General features: G+C 43.8%; 1 long non-coding RNA gene across 20 annotated transcripts in view; it reads right to left on the bottom strand.

Moving 5' to 3' along the window:
• Positions 1-2,139: 2,139 nt before the first annotated feature.
• LOC144735499 (uncharacterized) overlaps positions 2,140-25,404 on the bottom strand; it is a 38,938-nt gene continuing 15,673 nt past the window's right edge. For 7 of the 20 annotated variants that reach the window (XR_013588623.1, XR_013588627.1, XR_013588625.1 and 4 more), the window contains 4 exons: positions 21,570-21,724; positions 10,495-10,571; positions 9,630-9,914; positions 2,140-8,363 (listed from right to left, as the gene is read on the bottom strand). This is a non-coding gene — a long non-coding RNA (uncharacterized LOC144735499). Of the gene's footprint in view, positions 8,364-9,629; positions 9,915-10,494; positions 10,572-13,585; positions 13,645-15,754; positions 15,975-16,235; positions 16,326-21,569; positions 21,725-25,404 lie in introns of all 20 variants that reach the window. The other 13 variants (XR_013588641.1, XR_013588639.1, XR_013588640.1 and 10 more) reach the window with 9 other exon arrangements.

Genomic DNA, 25,404 nt, shown 5'->3' with positions numbered 1-25,404 from the left:
TAAAGTGACCGTCTTTGTTCGATGGCTAGCCAGTGTTGTACACATTTCTGACACCACCACTCGTCTTAACACGTGTACTGTACTACCTTAATAGGTGCTCACTAACTCAACTGTTCTACCTTAATAGTTGCTCACTAACTCAGCACTTACCCCTGAAGTCAATGAGTCTCTTGGGTTCAGAGTTCAGTGCCACGCCAAGTCCAAAGTTCATCTAAGCATCTTGCCTCAAGATACACCTTAATTGCCTTTAGACATTGCCCAAGGAGAGAGACGGGCAAGTTGGTGATTGGGAAAGTGGTGGTTGAGTGGGTGGGCGGGTGGTTTTAAGAGGGTAGGTGGGTGGTTGTGAGAGGGTGTGAGTGGGTGGGTGAGTGATGAGTGAGTGGGTGGTGAGTCAGTGAGTTAGCCGAGGATTGACACCTGTTTCATTGCCAGAAAGGACACAACACCTATTCTTATATTTTGATACTGGCAAGGGAGGTCCCATTATGTACTGTAGCTGCTCACCCCGAGCTCTCAATGTCCTAATAGTGGCATTGTCCTTGTGCTGTTTGCTTTTTGGCGTCGTCCGATCTAACACCATTTGAGACTAGGCTCTAAAGAAAGCTGTCTCTGGTGTGGACCAATCAGTTTCAAAGACAATGCATCATACTATCAGAGCATGTTTTTTTGTTTGCATGTTCACAACAAGTATATGTGGTGAAAGCAGACATGATTCCTTGCAAAAGGTTTCAGTTTGGTGGTTTAACATCTTAACACCTCTTTTATTGCCAGAAAGGGTCAAACCTTTTCTTATATATTGATACTGGCAAGGGAGGTTCTATGTCAAAGCAAAAATGTTGTCGCTGTTGTTGTAATGCTTCCAGGTTAAATAATGCTCAGGTGTAAGGTGTAGTTAAATTGTACGAGGCAAAGTGTAATTGTTGAATAGCTGTATGTTTAAGTGATTGCTGTTGTAACTGTTAATATTGTGGTGACAGAGAACGCATTACCCAAAGTTAGATCTTAAAAGAGTTAAGTGTAATCCATAGAGTGAATTAAAAAGGTAGTGTTAAGTGACAGACATGTTTGGATGTTAATCTTGTTGTATGTGTTAAACTTGATGTGTGCGAGGACTTGATGTGCCTACGTTTTCAAATTAATAAAAATTGTCAAAGAGAATTTGCGTTCATAGTTCCATTCTGGTCGGCTTTGCTGGTGCCCGCGTGGTTCGTGGCGGGCCTAACGTGGAGAACTGCCAGGTCACAGAGGGGCAGGACGTAGTCTGGTCACGTGACCCGAGCCAGACAAAATGGTGGAGACGAGAGAAAATGTGGTTGTCTCTTGAGTTCATGCACATCCCACTCCAGTGAGCGCTCAAACAAGCATCGTCTGTAGGTGCTTTATTGCCGTGTAGTTAGCGCTCCTATGTGCAGTACTCATGTGGTGAAATTGAAGTTAGTGTAACATACGAGTTGCTCTAATGGCCTCCGGCCTAGTCATCTATGAAGCCCATGCACGTGCGAACTTAATGGCCTGGCCACGTGTTTTAGAGTCACGCTGTAGGTACGTTAATTAAAAATGTTGGTGTGTGTGGAAATAGGGACGTGGGAGCGATGTATGCACAGATTAGTGTTTTGTGGAAGTAATGCGTTTCCATATTGTAACGCGATTCAGTTATGCATTCACTGGCTGTGATTGCTCAATCCGTACAAGATGTACTGCATTGTGATATTTAATACATTAAGCAGGGGCGGTTTCTTCATTAGGGCGATTGGGCGACGCACCACCAATGGCATTCAACCACAGAGTCACGCTAGCCGTCACTGTCAGCCTCTGGATATAGTCCAATCAGCGTCATGTCACGTTCTGTGGAGTACCGCCTCTTTTTGGGCGATTTCACTACGGCTGAGAATCGCCCCGAGTGGCCCCATAGACTTACATTCAAAGATGTTTTTTTTCGAACGGGGGCGCTGCAATGCATTCTCTATGGCTTCCGGGAGGGCTCGCCCTAACGTGCTTACGTCATCATACGTGCTAACGTCATCATACGTAAGCACGTTTCATCCAACAATATAATTTATCGCCACCTAGTGGAATCTTTAATACAATTAACTTGAGTGGTTTGTTTTAATAGTGAGTATATAAACAAACAAGATGTATTGTAAGAGTCACTTTATTTTTCATTAATATTAAAGAAGTGAAGTTGCCTTTACATGCTTAAGCTGTTAATTTATTCATTGCATGGGTGGACCTTATCAATCATCCAGACATTTGCCCCCCCTGAGAGATTTTGCAGGAGCCGCCACTGACATTAAGTAATTGCAAATGAGAGTTTTGAATTGCAAGAAAAAAATGCATTGCAGCATATTAGGTGGGAAATGGGATTCAACTCGTGTAAAGGATTGCTTTATATCCTAGTCTCCTAAAATCGTACGTGTGGGATTTATCTTCGAGGGTTGTAGGCCTGCCGACCTGCTGAGAGTACTGATGGTGATGTACACCTATAAACCCCAAGTTCTAAACCAATAAGGGGCATGAGGTCAATTTGACCACAAATATATATTTATATTGACTATGTGCCTGTTTGCTGATAATTGTAGAATTGTGTGTATGGAAACTTGGTATGGAGAAGTAATAATTTTGGTAATTTTTAGCGAAAATAGGCAAATGAACTTTACCTCGGCTTTTCATAGTATGTTGAGCATGGCACTGCTGTGATTAGTAGAGTCGCACTTGAACAATTATACTGATGTTAATTAATTTAGAAAGTGATTTTACTTTAACCTTGATTGTTTTTTTCAGGAAGGTCATGTTTTGCGTATTTGGGCATTCTGTCTTTGGAGTGTTTTGCTAAGAAGCCAGATTACGAGAGAAAATCATCGCATTAAAGTAATGCCTATACCCACCCAAAGCCCCATTCAGTATGAACATATTAAAACTGTCAATGGATAAAACCTTCCTTAACCTGTGCGAGTTGCCGTTGCTTAGTAGTGATGGAATAAAACCTGAGCTCCGTTATATCGACAGCCAGGATCTGTAAACATTAGTGGATGGAATTGTCTCCTGTGAGCACTGGGCTAACATATTATTTTTCTTACCCCGTAGATGTGTACGCATGACATTAATTTAATTATTTTAGCCAGTGGAAGCTTTGTGTGAATTGACGTATTATATGTTGTCCTGATCTTTGTCGTTTGAGTGGGGAGTGGCAGCGTAGTGGATAGCGCACTGTGCTAGAAACCCAGCGACCCATGTTCGTTTCCCGCTCATGGCCAAGATCGGTGACGATTATCTTAACCGGTCCTGGGCCTCCCCTAGGTCAACTGAGCCTCAAATGTGTAAACATCCCCACTAGCAGACAAAGGCGGCCGGGCGTTGCGCTAGCCGTTCCGGCCTTTGTAGGTGCTGCTACTCACTAACAGCACTTGCCTCAAAAGTAAGTGAAGGCTATGAGGAGCATCTGTCTCGTTTTGAGAGATTGAGATAAAGGACGAGCCTGTGGAAAGTCGTGACAAACGTACGTGTAGATGTTATTCTAGAAGCAAATAGGGTTGAAGATGAGTCCATTGAAACAACATCATCTGCTCTTAACCTGCTCACGGCAATTGCATGCAGGTGTGGGGCGAGAGAGTGAGGGCACGCCGTTGGCTCATACCTCGCCTCACTAACTCTCGCCTTGCACGAAGCTCACGGTAGAAAACTACGCAGCGTCACTCAACATCTGCTTCGGACACCGAGGTCTCGAACTGTTACAGCCTCACGTCAGAATACACTACACTACTTTTCACACCACTGCACAGTTGATTATAATTAATTATAATCGTGTATAATTATACACTACAGCGATCAAAACGTCATAATCTAATGTTCTACCTATGTGACTTTACTGAAAGAACCAAAGAGTATGGATTCCTGCAGTCACGAGAGCTTTAAATCAAGATGGTCTATATCCCTTTGCACATCGAATGCACTCTGACATTTAACATCTAAGGGCCTCTGTCTGTATTGGGTCAGGGCTTTCGAGCGGCCCTGAGCTCTGCTCCACGCCTCTGAGTTGTTGACTTGTCTGCAAAAATCTTGCGCGTTATAAATGTCATGGTTATTATAATTATTAGGTAAAAACACCAGCCGGGGAAAAAAAGCGAGGGGAGGATCACAGAAGGTCACGGAAGTCGGGCACATTTTACTATAACTGTCAACCCTTTATCAGTGCCCTACCTTTTTACAGACCAATTCAGACCTTATTGGTCACGCGGTGCCCCTTGTAAATCTACAAAGTCCCACCACAAGGAAGAAACACAAACAAATAGACAATGTAAAATGTTTGCCCATATTGAAACGGCTGTACACCAGATAGACCTAAAACTCAAATTCCCTGTACAAGACTATGGGAATGTTTTACTCAACTGGCCGCTACGGGAATTGTCTCTCAAACACACACAATGACGAAAGAGCTGATTCTGGGTTTCGGAATCTCTTAAGTTAATGTTCTTCACTCATTTTTAGGGGGGGGGGGGGGACTTTGGGGAGAGGAGTTGCCACTTTCGCCGATAAGACGACATCAGTGTGTGAGTTTAACACGTAGGCTTTTGTGACCAATGTCCATAATAAAGGTTTTTGGGTTAGATCGCATAAATATGTAAATAAGGACGTTTGCCCCTGGTCTGTCTCCGTTGTCTTTTATTGTGGTTCGTACAACCTTGCCCGCACGGCGTCTCGCTCAGAGTCTCCTCTGTCTCCCGCTCGGCAGCCCCACTGCTGCCGTCGCCCCTGCAGACTTGCTGCTGGCTCACTATGCTGCCCCGCTGCTGGCTCTTCACTCAGCCTCTCTGCCTCCGACCTGCAGCCCCACGGCTGCTCTCTATGCAGCCCCACTGCTGGCTCTCCGTCTCCTCCGTGCCCGGACACCGCTGGCCAACAGTGCCGAGTCCCGACCTGTGGGGATCACGCCACTCTCCACCTCCTGCCCTGCGTGGCCTCCTCCTATCTTTATTCCCACACTCTCCTCCAGCCCTTCCGGTTCCTGCCCTTAAAAGCTCTCCCCACGTGACCCTAACTCCTCCCACCTGTTACGTCACATCCGCGAGGCCGTTTACGCGTACTAGTTTGCTGTATCGGGTGTTGGCCGGGTTCAATGACACATTTATACATTTACGCGATCTAACCCAAAAACCTATTATGGATCAGTGTGTGAGTAAGAGGCCGCCATGCATTTGAAACTATTGGGTTGGGTTTGACAGCAGCACGATGATGATGATGGAGCGGCGTTGTCACTCTTTGTGTATTGTCGGGGGGGGGGGGGGGCGCACGTCAGGGGCGCACTAAAGACCAGGGGGCCGCAAGTGGCCCATGGGGGCCATGGGCATACATTAATTATACATCGTTGTCTTGTGGACATACACTGTCATCAAAGTACGGTACAGCAACATCCACTGCTGTATTGTACTACGCCCCAACTTCTATGCTCCCCGCTTTCACTAATCACACATTGCAAGGTCATAAAGAATTGTGAAATAACCCTCACGATGCATACACTATATATATTGCAGTGAATATTCTCCTCCAGTGTTTCTGTAGCTGGGGTGCATCACGCATCCCCTGGGGGTGCAAGATGGTCTTTCTGGGGGTGCGAGATATGGCCAGATTTTTTTAAAAGGTAAATAATCGAAAACACAAATTAAACACCTGCACGTAAGTAACAACTTACTTTGTTTCATTAAACCCTCTATGTATGTATTAACATACATGTTTTAATTATTGAGAACCAAAGGGGTGCAAGGCTGCGGTAATGGTTAAGAACCACTGCTCTACTCAAATACATTGCGTTACACCATAACAAGCCGAAAAGTTTAACTTCGTGTCACTTTCCTTAAACTTCGTGAGTTGGTGTCGCTTGGCACGTACCCACGCGGCAGTGATGCGTAAACTCGCCATTATCAGCTCCATAGATCTGTATACATTTTCGGACGGATAGTCTCAGTCAAAAGTGCATTGATGGATTTTTTTTTCTGACCCTGAATTAAAATTTGTGTTAATTCAAATTAATCTGTGGCGGTTGGTCTGTAGTTACATTGGACAACCGAGACGCCATGCCTTTGTAGACTGAAAAACACGCACTCATGCACGCCTATAATCCAGAGGCTTTAGTCAGTATCACCATCGGCATTTAGTGTTCTTCGTTTAGATTGATCGGATGTTGTAAGCATATTTTATGGTTTGAGCGGTAAAAACAAGAGATTGACGATGAGCAAAAACCATCACTCGAACTCTGGTCATCATTCTCGCTGCATCGCGCACTTTTTGATGCTATATACACTACACGATACACTACATTATACACGACACTATACACAACTCTACACTATACATTACACTTTTGGCGCGCTTTCCGATATACTTCTATGGCCGTCTGGAATACTCTTCCAATATTAGGAATCCACTGGAGATTTGCACTTTTAAATTATCTAGATTGACAAACTAATTTCTTTAGAACTGTTTTTTGTGTTTGGTTTGTCGTCCTTCCCCTGCACCTGCGATTAGCACGGTTGGCTATATACGGTGCGAAAGATGTTCAATGTACATACATATGTACGAGCCTATAGGAATTAATGACGCAAAAATAAAAAAGTTGACAGAGAGGAAGGGTACGGGGAGCAAAGTAAACAGCATTTGCTCCAAGTCTGCTGCAGCCGATTGCGTGCAGATGTAGATGTCACGCGACTGCTTATGGACTCGTTGGCATGTATTTCCTGTGGTTCAAAAGAAAAGATTGCCATGGTCCAGTCCATACGACACCATCCCTCTCCCTGCCATACGCATCGCACTCGCCCATCACCCTTCATCCTGCGGATGTTGGGCCCACAGAACGGTACCATGTAGCCATTTCGGGCTGGGCCCGACTGGGTTACATGGGGGGTCAACCGGCCACCAGGCGCTTGCTGGCGAACACCACCCCCAGGCCTGGCTCCAGAGGTGTGTCCCGGTATACCTTGTCCGGGCGAGGTTCTCTGTGGTAATTTTTAACCATTCATGAGGGGCTTTATTATAGCCGACATAGCTCTGAGGGTCATTGGAACACACCAACCCCACCACCACGATACGGTTACGATGCTTCGGTCGTGGTCGTGAAACAATGGACCTGCTCTTTTCTCTCTCACAGATGTTGGAGGGGTCATGAGAGTACGCTTATCCTGTCGACCTCTGTTTTGTAGACTTGGAGAAGGCATATGACTGTATTCCCCGCAATGTCTTGTGGGAGGTGCTGTGGGAGTATGATGGACTAATGCCGCCTTTGTTTGCTATCCAGTCCTCTATTCCCGGAGTGTGGGCAATTACAGCCAACGTCAGTTTACCGTGGACAATTAGACCAAAGCCGAAACATAACATAGAAAAATAATGTTTAAAAATATATTTTTTTATGATAGAATATAGTATTGTCATCAATTATGACACAAGTATACCAAGTTTGCAGTCGATACCACATTGGGAAGTGGGTTAAAATTTAGTTACAAGATTTGAGGATACAACAACAACAACGACAAAACAACAGTGAGTTAAATGAACGCGGGTATAAAGGAGACCAGTGTAGGAAATCGTCTTGCCAAATTTAATATGTGATCAGGATCGCTGGAACCATCCATAATTATTGTGAAGTGTCTTTTATATAATGGTACAAAGCTCTAGAAGGAGATGTTTTTAAAAGGGTAGAGTACCAACACTTTACCCCATCATACGCATGTCAAGCCAGATGTTTACACAACTGCTGGGTAGGCAGTGGTGGGGGAGACGGGGGGGGGGCGGGGTTAAGAAAAATTCCTACCTTTTCAATCGCCATGCAGGGAAATGGAATCGAATCAGTAACCTCTGGATTTAAGTCCAGTGTGCTAACTATTGCACCGGTAAGCAGTGGACATTCGTCTTTGAGTAGATACTAAATAAATGCAAACGCTCTTGGAGTACAATTGTGAAATTGTCAATAACAACCATCATCATACAAACGAACAACAGACCCTTAAGCATGGTTCAAGCTTATGTTAATTTCTCATGTGGCCATTTTTACAGTTCATTGCAAATTCCTGCTAGTATCATTTATGTTCCGAACATCAACGAAATATCATTTCGTATATTTTTTCTGCTGCAGCTTTTTCAAGTTATTGATAATTTAAATTTCATGCAGCAAAAAAAAACCTTCCCTGGCACACTCATCCTTGTGTGTCGTGTGTGCGTGTGCGATGCAATGCCTGATCAAACATATGAAATTATTCACTAGTCTCTGTTTTTTCGAATTTATTTTTCCCATTTTCCTTTTTAATCTGCATTCTCATCTTCAGACTCGTCTTCTTCAGCCGTCTCCAGCCAAGTCAAGTCAGCCACTGGTTGACCTGCACGCACGCGTGTACGGGATGTTACGCCGATTGAAAAACACAATCTTTCACCACAAGGCAAAGAAATCTGTTGAATATCTGAGGGAAGCAGATACCACAGGTACCTTAAAGTGACCTCTAGTTCACACAAAAGGTTTTTTGTTGCTGCATTTTTCAAGCCACTTCAACACTTGAGTAGTGTCACATCACAGGACAAACAATATGTTTCATTCAAATTTAACGCACATTTCTTTTGTGTTGTCATTTATGACCAGGCTGAGACCATCAACTTGTTACACTTGAGAACCCGGGGTTGAATCACATGTAAGCCTTTGCTGTTTTTTCCTGGATTTTTCTGTTGCGTGTAGTCACTTTAAGATGTTCTTTGTTCATGTTTTTGTTTGTTGTGGTTGCACCCGAGTCAAGAGCCGCATGGCTCACAGGGCTTTACCTAATACATGAAACTGAAAGTATAATAGAGGTTCTAGATTTGAAGCTTTCGTGACTCCAATGATTCATATTCTCAGGTTTTTTCGGTAAAGTCACGTCACGTCACAGCCGAATTAGCTGCAGCTAATTCGGCTGTGACGGTCCCACCTGATGACGGAGACTTGTGTTGCCTCCGAAACGTCGTGAATTTTATTTTTGTTTTGTTTTATTTTACTTTCATTAATTTTAATGTTTTTACCTACGTGACTTTACCGAAAAAACCTGAGAATATAATAGAGGTTTTTGGGTTAGATCGCGTAAATATATAAAATTGTCGTTAAATCCGCCACCACACGACCAGAAGTCGCAACCGGGTACCCGATACCCGTACCCAACCCGATACCCGGCTACCCGTACCCGGCCGGGTACGGGTACCCGTTTGCGACCCTGGTGCGGCCGGGTACGGGTACGGGTAAGGAATCAAAACCCGTTTGCGACCTCTGCACCCGACACAGTCAATTAGTAAGGGGTTTGTCACATAAACAGAATGTGCTAATTCGTTACTAGTGCAGCACTAACCGGTGTGTTGGAGAACCAAGCCACAACATTTACCATCTGAGTACGACGTTTCGCCAGTAATTACCACCAGCTTTATCAGGCGACAGCCAGATTTATGGAGAAATGCTCCTGTTTCGTATCCATTGCCATTTGAATTATTTATATGGACAGCACCCTCTATCCCATTCCTTGCAATGCCTCTATCCCACATGGTGGCTGATGATGATGATTATATAGAATGACTGCATGAACCAAGCAGGTGTGTGCTCCATTGACGTTGCAGGGGCGGATACGTACCGAGTCAATCGAGCTGCCCGCCTGATGATGCTGGTTGTAATTACTGGCGAAACGTGGTACTCAGATTGGAAATGTTGTGGATTTGCTCTCCAACACACTCAATCGACTGATTAGGCTGCCTGCGATTGGCTGCAGAGGTGCTGCTGGCGTGGTCAAGGTATGCGGTGTGTTTATAACACCACCGCTGGTGGTGACAGCGTTCTATTCAGACACAGGCTGGGAGCGCTGCACGGTGAGTCGTCCCCTCGTCTCTCTAAGCAGTTGTTCAGTTCATTTTGAATGGCCCTGTGAGAAATTCAGCTCTTAAATCGGTGGTTCATCAACAACAAAAAACCGCAACGACGCCATTGCAATGAGTCACGGTAAAATAAATCAATAACAGATAAGCGGAAATATACAATAGATAGCACATTATCATCGCAATATTTTTTTTATAATATGTAAAGTTAAATATTGATTATTATCACATGGCACGCATGTATCTCTAAATAAAAAACTAATTTTAATCTGGGCGATGTCTCGTTGATGAATTAGCCAGAGGTTAGATTTAGATGGTATTCATTTCAGCAGGAAGGGGCGCAATGAGCTGCTCGGCTCTGCTATTTCACGGGGGCACCGCGATGTGCGGTGCACACCTTGGGTTTGTAGACGCGTCCATTCGCGTGAGAGTGATGTACCGAAGCCAACAGAAGTGATTTGCGCACCTCTCACGCTTAGGACTCTCCGCTCAGGACTTCTATCGCTTGCCTTTTCAAAGTGCCTCGCACATTAAAGTCACACGAAATGCCGAAGCCGGCTTACAGACGAAGAGAAATAAGCAGATATAATAGTGTGTTTAATGCGTGGCTCTGTGGGAGAGATTCACCTGGTGGAATGGGGCACGGTTGTGTTGGTCACGTGGTGTTGGTGATGATCAGTAGGCGTCTCTCTGTGTGTGTTTGTCTGTAAAGGAAAACAGATGAAGATTCAACTCTGCAGGCACACGGCAGGTACGTGGATGGGGCAACTGGTCATTCGCCGTGGTTCAAAAACCTCAAAAGATTCGGTTGCATTTGTTCACTGCCAGTTAGAGGAACACGCGTAGCGATATGTCACGAACTATACGTTTCCCAACTGTGCGCTGTGATCAATATTTGGTATTTGTTATGCAGGTGTACCCTTAAATATGTTTTTTCGGTTTATGAATATTCGTTATTACGTTCGTCATAAGTTAACTTTGCTTCGGATAACGTCTCGTTTGCTTCATTATTACGTTTTTGTTAATCTACATTACCTTTTTTCTTGTTGAAACAAAATCAAAATAACAACAGTAAATTCAAGTTCTGTCGTGTTGTCCGTGCATGCATTTTACATGGTTCCAGGATGCGCGCCTGGCTGCAGCGTTGCGTAGCATCACCACCTCACCTACTGCCCATCACTCATCCTCACAGTCACCCCTCACCACCTCACATGATCTGCACTACAGTTTCTAGTTAGTCAACTACAGTGGACAGTATTTTTAAATATCTGGATTTGTTGAAAAGTTTTATTTTAGTAGATTTCGGGTTCGAAAAAAAATGCTTAGGATCGTATCTTTTAGATTATATAATGCGACCTTATGGGAAAATGTTTTGATACACGGTTTTCACTTAACGCTGAGGTTTTAAAGAGTATGCCTGGAGGATTGTAAACGTGTTGATGCCTTGATCATTCTAGTGGCGACGTGCCAATGTTTTATCCCTATCGTGTTGTGTTGAGCTAAGGAGAAGCAAGCGTTCTGCCATGGCGGGTAAAGCACCCAAGAAGACAGTCGTCAAGGGAAAAACAGTTAGTTCGGTTTTGGCGGGGATGAAAACAAAGGTCAAGGTTGCTGTGGAAATATGCAACGAATCAACGTACAAACTTAATAACTGGAAGTGAGTATGGCTTATATTGAATACGCATTGTCCCTTTGTCAATATTTTCAGTGTCAAACATGTGTGTGCTTTGTTTAACACGTAGGCTTTCACGTTCAATATCCATAATACAGCACACACTGGTGTGCTGTACTTTTGTTGAATTACCAATTCGTCACTAGTACAAAACACCGGTGTGCTGTACTAATGAGGAATTGGTACGTTCTGTTTACGTGACAACCCTTAATAATTGGCTGTGTCGGGTGGTGATTGGTTTAACGACACATTTATATATATGTACGCGATCTAATCTAAAAAAAACCTGCATTATGGATGTGTGTACTGTCATGTATCCTCTGCTGATACTTTCAGCGAAGTGTTGGTAAAGAGCAGCAACTTAAAACTATCACAAGACAGAAACATTTATGTCAGAATCATCCATGGCCTATCTTTGTCTCTTCAGTGTTCGCACACCAGATTACATTACTGAATTTCAAGCTATTCATTTGCAGTCCCGTTTACCAGATGTCTGGAGGGCCATACGGGACTGCAGGTACTGAGAACCAAGGCCGTTTAAAGCTTTGAAAGATATTACAGCTAATTTAAATTGTATGCGATAGCTGACTGGTAGCCAGTGCAGATCACGGAAGATTGCTCCCATGTGCTCGAAACGGCTAACACGTCTAATCATTTTGGCAGCCGCATTCTGCACCAGCTGTAGTTTCCGAACCAGTCCACGAAGCAGCTCAGCATACAAAGCATTTCTGTAATTCAGATGTGTTGACACAAAGGTGTGAACCAGCGTTTTGAGATCACTAGCGAATAAGAGGAGTCACAGCCCTCGGAGCACTTTTAGGTGATTAAACATCGCTTTGGCCATCGAACAGCACACCCAGGTTGTGTATCACTGTTACAGGGAGAGGGCGTGCTCCATTAATTAATGGATGAATTTTGACTTAAACCTTTCGTGACTGCAGGAATTCCTATTATTTGGTTATTTCGGCAAAGTCACGTAGATAGAAAAATAATAGTAAAAATAAAGTGAACGAAAATTAAAATAATTAAAATGTAATAAACATAATAAAAAACAAAAAACACTCATGTAGACTGTAGCCTGGTTCTTAATCGGAGTGAGTGTACTGGCAGTCTATAAGGTAGTGTACTGGTAGTCAACATTATAGACTACAAGTACACTCACCAAGGTTAAGAACCAGGCTACAGTCTACATTATAGACTGCCAGTACACTCACTCCGATTAAGAACCAGGCTACAGACTACATTAGTGGTTTTTAGTTCTTATTAATTTTATTCACTTTATTTTTATTATTATGTTTCTATCGACGTGACTTTACCGAAAGAACCAAAGAGTATAAATCAATGGATGATCCAGCTCCCCGTCCCATCCGCAGCCAACTCTCTGATCCTACAATCATCAGCTCCATCTTGTCAGGATTCAGCCTTAGCCAATTCTGCTGTATCTATGCAGCTACCGCTGCCAGACCGTCTGTTAAGCAGGCGAGCGCTGCATCTGGGTCACATGAGGAGACGTATATTTGGGTGTCATCGACGTACTGACAGCACTGTAACTCGTGCCTCCGGATGATAGCTGCCAGTGGCCTAAAATAGACATTGCATAAAAGTGGAGATAAGACTGACCCCTGAGGAATACAGTAAGGGGAGGGTCCGGCAGGGGAAACATGGGAACCCCAGGCCACCTTCTGGGTCCTGCCCTGCAGAAAAGATGCAATCCACTGCAAGGCGGTGCCTCTGATTCCTGCCAGGTCCCGTAGGCACCACAATAAAACCTCAGGATCTATTGTTGCAAAAGACCGCTGAGAGGTCTACTATAACAAGGGCTGAAATACAGCCCCTGTCCAACGCCATGAGAAGATCGTCTGCCACGCAAATCAAGCCAGACTCAGCTCCATGATGGACCCTGAAGCCTGATTGAGTGACATCAAAGAAAAACTCGGCCTCAAGACATGACTCAAACTGGGAGGAAGCCACCCTTTGTATATTCTTCCATAAAAAAGAAAAATTGGAGATCGGGCGATAGTTAGCCAGGATATCAACATCCATTACCGTTTTATTTAGAAGTGGTCGCACTCAAGCCATTTTCAGGGGTCCTGGGAACACTCCTTCTGAAAGTGAAGAGTTGACCAATTCAGTCACCATCAGGATCACCGGCTCAATTGCCTCCTTAAGAAGCCAAGAGGGACAGGGATCTAAATCACAAGTGGTCAATTTCATCCCCACAGTAGTCTGGATGAGGTATGTAGGCTGGTTTGGTAAAAAAAGCCTGAAAGATGAAAGGAGCCCTTGTGTCCAAGCTAGGATCAGGAATAATTGCTGGGCAGATACCCTCTCTAAGGTGATCGATCTTATGAGCAAAGAACTGATGGAAATCTTTGCAACGCTCTTAAGAAGGAGCAACCTTTATGGATGTACAGTCTGGGTGAATCAAACTGTTGACCACCCTGAACAGCTCAGCAGGGCGGTTCCTTGCAGAATCCATCCTCACGGCGATGTACTTTTCTTCCCAATTAAGATAACCCGTGTGTAAGCCCATTGACGGGCTCAAAGAGTTGTTCGATCATCATCGAGCTCAGATCTGCGCCAGCATCATTCCATTTTACTAAGTTGTACTTTCAGGGCCAGGGGGTGCTTGTGGTAACTTGAGCATTAAGACAGCGGTCAGGAGTAAGATCATCAATAGCAGATCAGAGCACTAAATTGTACTTATCAACCCTTTCATTGGTGGTATCACTGTTACAGTAAGATTAAATATGGGCCGATAAGGCATCATAAAATCCAGACGGGGTCATTACCATTTTTGGCCGAACCCAGCCTCCCTGAAGTTCCCCAGACTACGGGGAGAGGCGTGGGAAGACCCTTGATCTCAGCATGAATCACCCTATGATCAGTCCATAGTGCGGATTAAAATGTAATGGCCCCAACTGAGACCGTCTGGGCGAATACTATGTCGATCGTGTGGCTGTGATCATGGTTTGGGTCCTGAATAAACTAAGTAAATCCCATGGAACCCATGGTATCCAAAAAGGTATGTAGCCAAATTATCAGATAGGTCATATATCCATGGGTTGAAATCTCCCAACCCAATTGTGAAAGGGAATTCCAGGAACAAGGGAGAGATCACCTCGGTCAGCTGAGATGTAAAATCACTTTTGCTTCCTGGTGGTCTATGAACAAGGATGAAATACAGACCCTGATTCTCATTCAGGGCACAGTGCATGATCATGCATTCAAATGACCCAAATTTGCGACCAGGGTACATAAAACAGATGAGACCAGTCTGAAAGATCACTGCCACCTCCATTTTTACCTGGTCTGGGAATATCAATATTGAATACCTATCTGGGACTAAATCAGCCAAAGGTTGGTTAACTCCAGGTTGAAGCTAGATTTCAGTAATAAAAGCTAGGTGGGGACAGCCCATAGCAATTGTCTAGTACTAAAGGGGCGCATTGCATGACCGACCTGGCGTTTTTAAGCATAAACTTCATTACAGGCTCGTTCTCACCACCGATACTTCTATTTTACAGCTCACTGGAAATGTTGTTAGGCAGATTTATTATAACACTAGGCCGATGGGGAAGGGCATCAGTAGTAGTAGTAGTACTGCCGTATCAACTGGATGATGAAAGAGGCTGAGTTTCAGCTAGGGCAAGCTGGGTGCGGGCCGCAGAGGGCTGGCTAGTCAAGAGTCGGAACATGCAGGTGGTAATCCTGCCGTGCCAATTAGGTGATGAGACGAGCCTAGTTTAGACAAGACAAGCTGGTTGTAGAGCACAGCAAACTGATCACAGACCAAGACGGGCAGATGTGGTGGTAGAACCATTAGACAGTGGTCAATGCTGAAGCACCAAACAAAAGATGAGAAGACCTGAGTTTGAGTCAAGGTGCAGCTTAGGGTTTTCCCGAGAGCAGTAGCTCAGGCAAGTCGAAGGGCCAAAAGGCAAAGGTAGGCCTTAGAAACAAATGTAAAACTAACATGAATGTCATTTTAAAATGCAAGGCATCGACAATGTTGAAATCAAGGAAAGGTAAATAATAGACCTTTAATAAACATTAAATAGCTTTTAAGATAAACTAAAAGGTTTAAAATACATAGGATGCAGGTGCAGCTTGGGGGTAGCCGTACTTTGGGACTTCATTCACCGAATGAAATGAAACACACTGGTTAATATTACTTTAGTTGTTAGTTTTTACATTCTGTTTATGTTTCTTTACCTCTACTGCTTGCTTTTTCTGTATGCTCTTGCTTGTTTTTCCTCACTTCCACTGTGTTCTCTGAGTGGGATCGCTGCTCGTTCTATGATTTCTCACCTCTGCTTTTCCTCTTCCACATTAGTATAATCACGTCAAGTAGTCTGTTGAAGTCAAGACCAATGCCAGGATCTATAGAACCACCAGCCATCAGCTGGTAGATTTTCAGGACGTGAGTTGCATTCTGAAATGGAGTTGCGTCCCACCACACAGGACACGCCGCTTTGGTACAGCAATCCCTGGCCAACCACGGGGGTTTGGTTCCTGAAAACCCCGTTTTTGTCGAAACGGTGGTTGGCAAGACTAAGAGGGGGTTAGGTTCCACAGCCGTGGTTAACACTCTCATCGAAGCCTAACTACGCATCCTATGGTTTCAGTGAACTTGAGGAATATATGCAGTATTATCGAACAAAATACATTTAGTAGTGATAGTAAACAAACATACCTTCACAGTCTATCATCGATTTTCTGGCTTCCAACATTATCCGATGGTCCCGGGCCAATCCGGCGAATACCGGCAAAACCGTTCCAAAGGCTGTAACCAGTCCGGCGATTGGCAGCACGATGTGCATGACAAAAAAAGTAGCTATGCTTGATTGCAGGGTCAAATATATGCAGTACATTATACACGACATACAATTTAAACAATTAAAATACTGCAAGTATATACACTTATAACTACAAAAATAAAAGCGAAAAATATACAGTGCGATCTGGCCAACAGTGCGTTGTGTAATTTGGAGTTCACTGGACGATCACTCCAACGGCTGTAACCAATCCGGCGATCGTCAAACACAAGGTGCTGGAACAAGAGCATAGCAGTGCTACTACATCACCCCATGTAGAGCCTTAGAGATTAGAATTGTAAATACGGACGCTTTTCACAGTACGATATGTCTATTTGTATGTTTATTTATAATCAACGTTTTTGGGTTCAAATCGCATTATTTATAAATGTGTCGTAACCCTCCACCACCCGACACGGCCAATCAGTAAAAAAGTGTCACGTTGACAAAAGACAAATAGTTCACTGCTTTAGCCCATCGGTGTGTTTATTTATGCAAATTTCTCATGGTGAACAAATGTTACAAATACATATATAACACCTAAAAACATGTCATGCAATAATGTGGAAAAATAAGCAATTTTAATAAGTATTAAGTGATTATCCTGCGTTTTTGAAACTCCGGCGCCCCCTTCCCCCCGAAGCAGTCCGATAATCTGTATTTACCTTTAACATTGATAGTGACGTTGAGATAGTGTTGACAATGACGATGATGATGTCGATGATGGTGATGTTCGGGGATGGGGGACTTGCTCACACACCCGAGATGCCGTCTTACCGATGCCACATTCAGCGGGGAAAACTATATACCGTGGTTGGTTTCAAACGGTATAAGTAATATTTTGCGTGGATACTCGAAACCTCGAGTGGCAAACCCGTGGTGAGCGAGGGATGACTGGATTGTCAAGTTTGTGAACACTTTTAAGGTCTGCCGGCCTTAACTTGGGAAATATGATTTGATCTTTGCAAAGGTCCAACCCTTTGCCATGCGCCCTTCACGAGTCGATCACACAAAAGCTAATGTCGGTCTCTGCGAGCAGATCCGGTAAATGTGTAAAGTGGCCCTACATCTGCCTGGCGCATAGCTGTATAAGCCTACTTGTGGAGCAACATGCAAACAAACGTGCTCTGATAATTACGTACGATTTGTCTTTGAAACTGATTGGCCTACACCAGGACAGCTTTCTTTATGACATTGTCTCACCATCAGTGTAAGATCATGCAGACTTGATGCCTTACATTCGGCATCTAGATGGTGTTTAAACATCTTAACATCGCCTGTTTTATTTCCAGCAAGGGTAAAGTCTATTAATATTTTTCATCATTTTGATATTGACAAAGATCCCATAGATATGTATAAAACTAATTCACATATTTAGAAAATAAATATTCACATGCTAAAATTAAGCCTGTTTTAAATGTCTGTAATACCCAGAGTCTGCATACGGGGCTGAAAACACACACACAGCCCTCACTTCTTAATCTGTGCTTGTTACCCTAAAGTTTGGAGTTTAGATGAACATAATGTTTGTTCTGACATTTGCAACTGAAATCTACTTTCAAACATGACTGACATATTATGTTTTATATCAGCTTTGTGCTGTTGTGACGAATGTGGGTATTGTAACACTACTGATTATAACATATATTCTAGGTTACATCTGGCCTCCGGAGTGGATGAATATCCACCACACCAAGAAATCAACCCTGGAGAAAAGCGCACTTGTGGCTTTCGCAAGCATCTGCTTGGCACGTTCGGGTGTTATGGAGTGCTGTGTTATTCCATTCAGGACCAAATCACACGACTGAATATCATGTTCAGCAATCCATATACTTGCTTAATTAATAAAAGAAGAATGGCCATACAGCTACAGAACACCGACCATGACACAGTACTAGCCACACTTCTGACCGAGATGGACAAATCCGAAGATTCATCAGAGTCTTTTCAAAAGATGAATGCTGCCTCTACCACTATCACAGTCACCGACGATGAATTGAAACTCAAAGTGACGGCCAAAATGATAAACTACGAAAGTTCCATCATCCGTGTACATCTGACAAATGTGTGGGAGCCGACGTCCACCCCACCGCCCTCGCTGGGCAGGTGGGGCGCGATGTCCGCCCCCTCCACTCCCTCCTCCACTCCCTCCTCCAATCCTTCCTCCACTCCCTCCTCCAATCCCTCCTCCACTCCCTCCTCCACCGCGTCGAACGGCCGCCGCCAGGCCCACGACATCCAGGCGACCACTAGACCGTGGGATTTCAACCTCCCGAGGTTATTCAACAATAATGCTACAACCGACGAGCGCATGTGGATGCTCCTGGAGATGATTCTAAGACTCACACCCACAGCTAACACTACAGCGACTGCGTGAACACGCGCGCGCTGGCAGGTGGTTGTGCGCTGCCCCGCACCCGCACTAAGACGCGCTCTAAAACGGCTGCGCGAAACGCGCGCGTCGGTGGGCGGTTGTATCCCAAATCGCGTCCACACAAAGACCAACACTATAGCGGCAGCGCGAACGCGTGTGCTCCTGCTGGCGTTTGTATTCTAACACGCGCACGCCCCACGGTTAACACGACAGCAGTGGCACAAACACTCGCGCACCTGTAGGCGATTAATTTAACGAGTGCTCGTGCTGCGGCTCTGCCCTCGCCGCTCGTCCGCCCACGCAGCTGCTCCACACACAAATACACAGCACCGATACTCTGTGCTAACGTGTATTCACAGCGCAAAATCCTACACTGTCCGGAGGAAATATTCTGCGAGCAGAGCCTATCCTATCACTACCCGATTCCCCCAAACACTTACGCGCCCTGTTAGTACCTCGCAGCCGTTCTCATGGCGTCGCTAGGACGCGGGTATAGGCGGAGGGACGGAGATGGGATAGAACCTTGCCTATCGCTGTCTCGTGGCGGCACTCGCTGGCGTCTCATGGACACTGCGAGTGGCTCGAAGAGGCAGGGAGTCGGTCTGGGTCACCGCACGGCTGAAGATCAGAAGATCCTTGAACCGTTTCGTGTTCCCCTTTTCATGCCCTGGGATTTCGAAACCCCAGGGTTACATTACATCATCCTGCGCAGCCAATCGTGTGCCTACCTTTTGATTTTTCAAACGTTTCGCTGCCGTTACCTAGGGCATTACGTTAATCAATTTTTTCCGTCCATTGTCTCCGCACCTGTATTCCTTACCCCTGACTCAGCCGGTGTACCCTGAGCGGCCACCCAGCTGCCGAATACACATCCGCGGAGTGCACAGAGATTTCCCTCCCACCTCCTCGTCTGCGCTGCTCGTATAATACTCTTAGTTTTTTCGGTAAAGTCACGTAGGTAAAAAATGAAATTAATAAAAGTAATAATAGGAATAAAATAATAAAAATTTGTGCTTTTTATTATTTCATTTCTATTATTACTTTTATTAATTAAATTTTTTACCTACGTGACTTTACCGAAAAAACTAAGAGTATGAATCCTTGCAGTCACGAAAGCTTCAAATGCTCGTATAATATTTTCACCCTGGCCCCTCCCCGGTGCTGTGAGCGTCTCATTGCGGTTAGCCCGGTGAGCTTCTGTGCGCCCATACAATTTTAAGCCGATTTAGGGGGGGCGCAATGTAATTTGTCCTGGGAAGGCGGCCAATCTCCTGGCACCGGGGAACCGTGGGATTTCCCCTTTAGGGGCCCTTCGGATGAAAACCCGTGGTGCCATGCGATCCCCCGCCGGAACATAACGTGTGTGCGTTCAGGGCGGGTGTAGAGGGGGAGTCGCGGCGCTTGCGGAGTGGCTCCGTGGTCGTGGCAGCACACATACAGTTGATCATCAATTATCCAGCTCCCAACATCTGGCGATCCCGGGCTTTCAAAATGATTTCTGATTCCGGCAATCGGAACCGTGTTGGATTAACAAATACGTAACTATACTTGATTTCAGTGTCAAACATTATTTAGAGTACATTATACAATACATACAACAACTTAATCAATGAAATACTGCACGTATATACATTTTTCATTACTAATAATGACAGTAATAAAAACAATATACTGGACGATCCAGCGAAAAGTTGCGTTGTTTAATTCGGCGTTCATCGGAGCACCGGTCTAAAGGCTGCATCAGTGCGGTGATCTTCCAACGCAAGGTTGTTGAAGCAAAAGCGTAGTACTATGTACATCACCCCATGCAGAGTCTTAGAGATTGGAGTTGTAAGAACTGTACAGTAAATACAGTAACTTTTAACAGTAGGATATGGATTTGTCTATTTGAATGTTTATTTATGCCAATTTCATACAGTAAACACATTTAAAACACTGAAAAAGATATATCCAACTCCGAAAAACATGTCATGCAAGAATGTTAAAAAATAAGCCATTTGAAATAATGGTGATTTAGTGATTTTTCGGCGTTTGTGAAAATATGGCGCCCCCTACCCCCCGAAGCTCCCGAATTATTGGTGATCGACTGTATGTAAACAGTTTACTCTCCAACACCGGTGTGCTGTACTAGTAACAAATTGGCTGTTCTGTTTACGTGACAAATCTTACTAATTAGTTATCGGGTGGTGGCAGGTTTGACGACATTAATATTTACACGATCTAAACCAACATACCTCTATTATTGACTAACACCCCTTTCCCTGATGACCGCTTGTGTTAGGATCGAAACGTCGTGGTTTTTGTTTTCATTTTATTTTTTATTACCGAAAGAACCAGAATAAGTCTACATTATAGACTTCCATAGCGCTCACTCAGTTTAACAAACAATGCTACAGTCACTAGCTTAAAAAGCAGGCTACAGCCTACATTATAGACTTCCAGTACTCTCACCGAGGTTAAGAACAAGGCTACAGTCTAATTATAGACTGCCAGTACACTCACCCAGCTTAATAACCATTGCTACTGTCTACATTATAGACTGTCAGTACACTCACCATACTTAATAACCAGGCTACAGTCTATTTGTAGACTGCCAGTACACTCACTCCAAATAAGAACCAAGCTTCAGTCCACATTTGTGTTTTTTAATTCACTTAATTTTTTATTATTATTTTTCTTTCTACGTGGCTTTACCAAAAGAACCAAGAATATGAATATATATTTTTCATATATGGTTTATTTTTTTTTTAATAACATTGAAAATTGTAACACATTTTAAAATTAAAAACTTTGACAAATTTTCAAACGTACAATTCCGAGCAACAATTGTCCATCTTACCTTCCAGAGTTTTTTTGCATTTCTCGCAGGTGAGATGAGGTGCCCAGGGTTTGTCTTGATCCCCAACAGGCATGCCGGAATATGCCTTGTAGGCCTTACACATCTTAGCAGATGCTTCCACAGAATATTTTTTCGCTCTTGTCTTGATAAATTGGCTGCAGACATAGCAAAATGCGTCTGCCGGATGCGTGTTGCTTCTTGATGCCATCTCAGAAAAATTCAGATATGTATCCACTTAGGCAGCTGGAACTAAACTGAACTGGTGGGATCTTGATTTGAAGTTTTCGTGACTTTAGGAATCCATAATATTTGGTTCTTTCGGTAAAGTCACATAGGTATAAAATAAAATTAAAATAAATCACGACTCGTATTGCGCCCGAAACGTCGTGATTTATGTTATTTTATACCTACGTGACTTTACCGAAAGAACCAAATATTATGAACTGGTGGACTTAAGGCCCCTGTATTTATACTACTTTCAAATTACTAGAAAGTTCTGGAATGTTCTGAAAGTTATTCCAAGTTTACTCAGCACTGAATCTATCTGGAATGTTCTCGAAAATAGGTAAATTTCAAAATATCACTGTCCTGTTCACAAAAGCAAAGTTAGCCATTTTCTGTACTTTTAGTGAGTAAGCAATTAGGAAATAACACTTACTACCCAGGAACAAAAAAATGTTACATAGTGTTATCAAAATTAGTACATACAAGTTTTTTCTTCTTGGTTCTTTCGGTAAAGTCACGTAGAAGGGAAGTAATAAAATAATAAAAATAAAACATAATAAAACAATTCTCACGACGTTTCGGCCACAACGCAAGTAGCCGTCCTCAGGCGAAGAATGAAACACCACCAAGCTTGGAGCGTATATTTAAGCTGGGTTAGAGGGGGGGAGGTGGGAAGAAGAGCGCCTAGACAAAATAATTTGCATATCAAGAGGAATTCAGCATATGGAAAATGGGTAGGAGGTGGGCGGGGGGGGGGGTTCCAAATCAATACTATGCCCGTGCATTATGCAGGATTAGCAGCATCAAAGGGGGGGGGGAGGGGGGGTAGCATTAACAAAGGAAAGAAATGTTAATAGTATGTAGCTGCAGTTACTAAACAACCACGTAAAAAACTAAAGTATAAACTGCATAACAAACTAAAGTATAAACTACATAGCATCATCAGTATACTTACTATACTCTACAATAAGCTGAGTTACTAACAGTAAGTGATACTTAAAAAATTATACGTTGTAAAAAATTATATAATATGCTTCCATTTAAACTTTATTCTCTTACATCACACGCGTCTATACCGTACTATATACTGCCATAGACAAACCCAACATTAAATTACATACTGTATTGCTATAGACCACCCTATACCTTATACATTTTAATATAACACTATGTATTATTCTACCTACCCTAATGTGTATCGAAATGGTTTATTACGTCCTTCCAGTGATTGCTAAGCCAGAATCCATCTTCTCGGTTAAAATTGTCTCTGTGTTTGTATATGTGGATCGCCTCATGAACGAATCTCTCATGATACCCAGATGGCTTGCAGAGAACCTCTGTCTTGGAGAAGTCAATGTCATGTGAGCCCACTGAGTTGTAACAGTGATCTGCCACGGCTGAGGTGTTTGTCCTACCGTGTTTCAGGTCAGCTTTATGTTCACGGATGCGGTCCGAGACATGTCGTTTGGTTTCCCCAATGTAACTGCTACCACAGAGGCAACTTAGTTTGTAGACACCAGGGTACTGTATGTCTGGAACCACATCTTTTACAGGCAATGCCACTGTCATCATGGACAAAATAGAATACAACAACAAAATTCAAGAACTACTCAACGATGGCAGCTATACAAAAATAAAAAGAGACCCCACCAACAGCCTCGTCTCCAAAACCAACAACATCATTTCTGCTTCAACCGCATTAATTGATCAGACCAAACAGTTCTCGTTGAAACCTTCTGCAGCCAGGCCACCAAGATTGTACGGCTTGCCAAAGATACATAAAGAAGATACACCTCTTCGTCCCATTGTCTCTACTATCGACTCCCCCACTTACAAACTGGCTCGTTTTTTGTCCGAAATCCTACGGCCTTTCACTGGAAAAACCACCTCTGCAGTACTAAACTCTACTGACCTGGTATCGACAATCAAGGGGATTGCCCTATCCCCAGACGACCTGCTTGTCAGTTTTGATGTGGTTTCCTTGTTCACCAAGGTGCCTGTGCCTGACACCATCGCAATCATTGAAGACTTGGTTCATCAAGGACTGAATGCTGGGATACCCCCCCTGGTGAGACACTGCTTAACCAATACATACTTCACCTGGAATGGAACCTTCTACAAGCAAATTGAGGGCACCCCAATGGGCTCCCCCCTATCTCCGGTTGTAGCCAACATCTTCATGGAGAAATTTGAGACGGACGCCATCCAGACTGCCACTCTACGCCCGACCTTATGGAAGAGGTACGTAGACGACACTTTTGTCATCTGGCCACATGGCCGGCCTGCTCTAGACCAATTTTTCGACCACATCAATTCCATACACCCAGCCATCAGATTCACCATGGAAGTCGAAAATGATGGCAAGCTACCCTTTTTGGATGTCCTAATCAAAAGGAGACCTGATGGTTCAATGAGCCACTCTGTCTACAGGAAAGCCACACATACGGATGCTTATCTAAAACCGGATTCCCACCACCATCCATCCCAGAAGAATTCCCTCATCAAGACTCTATATCATAGAGCCCAATGCATCTCCGACCAGGAACACATTTCCAGTGAACTCAAACACGTACGCCACGCTCTTAAGGCTAATGGTTACTCCGACTACACAATCCGCAAAGCCATCACTCCAACCATCAAGAAGGATCCTGTTGAGGAGACTTTCAAGACCATCACCTTACCCTACATTGCTGGGGTCACAAAAAAGATCTCCAAAATCCTGATTAAACACAAGATCCAGGTCCGATTCAACACAGTACATAAAATCCGTGATCTGGTACCGTCTGTAAAAGATGTGGTTCCAGACATACAGTACCCTGGTGTCTACAAACTAAGTTGCCTCTGTGGTAGCAGTTACATTGGGGAAACCAAACGACATGTCTCGGACCGCATCCGTGAACATAAAGCTGACCTGAAACACGGTAGGACAAACACCTCAGCCGTGGCAGATCACTGTTACAACTCAGTGGGCTCACATGACATTGACTTCTCCAAGACAGAGGTTCTCTGCAAGCCATCTGGCTATCATGAGAGATTCGTTCATGAGGCGATCCACATATACAAACACAGAGACAATTTTAACCGAGAAGATGGATTCTGGCTTAGCAATCACTGGAAGGACGTAATAAACCATTTCGATACACATTAGGGTGGGTAGAATAATACATAGTGTTATATTAAAATGTATAAGGTATAGGGTGGTCTATAGCAATACAGTATGTAATTTAATGTTGGGTTTGTCTATGGCAGTATATAGTACGGTATAGACGCGTGTGATGTAAGAGAATAAAGTTTAGATGGAAGCATATTATATAATTTTTTACAACGTATAATTTTTTAAGTATTACTTACTGTTAGTAACTCAGCTTATTGTAGAGTATAGTAAGTATACTGATGATGCTATGTAGTTTATACTTTAGTTTGTTATGCAGTTTATACTTTAGTTTTTTACGTAGTTGTTTAGTAACTGCAGCTACATACTATTAACATTCCTTTCCTTTGTTAATGCTACCCCCCTCCCCCCCCCCTTTGATGCTGCTAATCCTGCATAATGCACGGGCATAGTATTGATTTGGAACCCCCCCCCCCGCCCACCTCCTACTCATTTTCC

Source organism: Lampetra planeri, chromosome 55, assembly GCF_965212315.1.
Source record: "Lampetra planeri chromosome 55, kcLamPlan1.2.h2, whole genome shotgun sequence".
NCBI classification, from domain to species: domain Eukaryota; kingdom Metazoa; phylum Chordata; class Hyperoartia; order Petromyzontiformes; family Petromyzontidae; genus Lampetra; species Lampetra planeri.
Note: the sequence above shows the minus strand (reverse complement) of the source record. Positions and strands in the feature narration are given on the sequence as shown.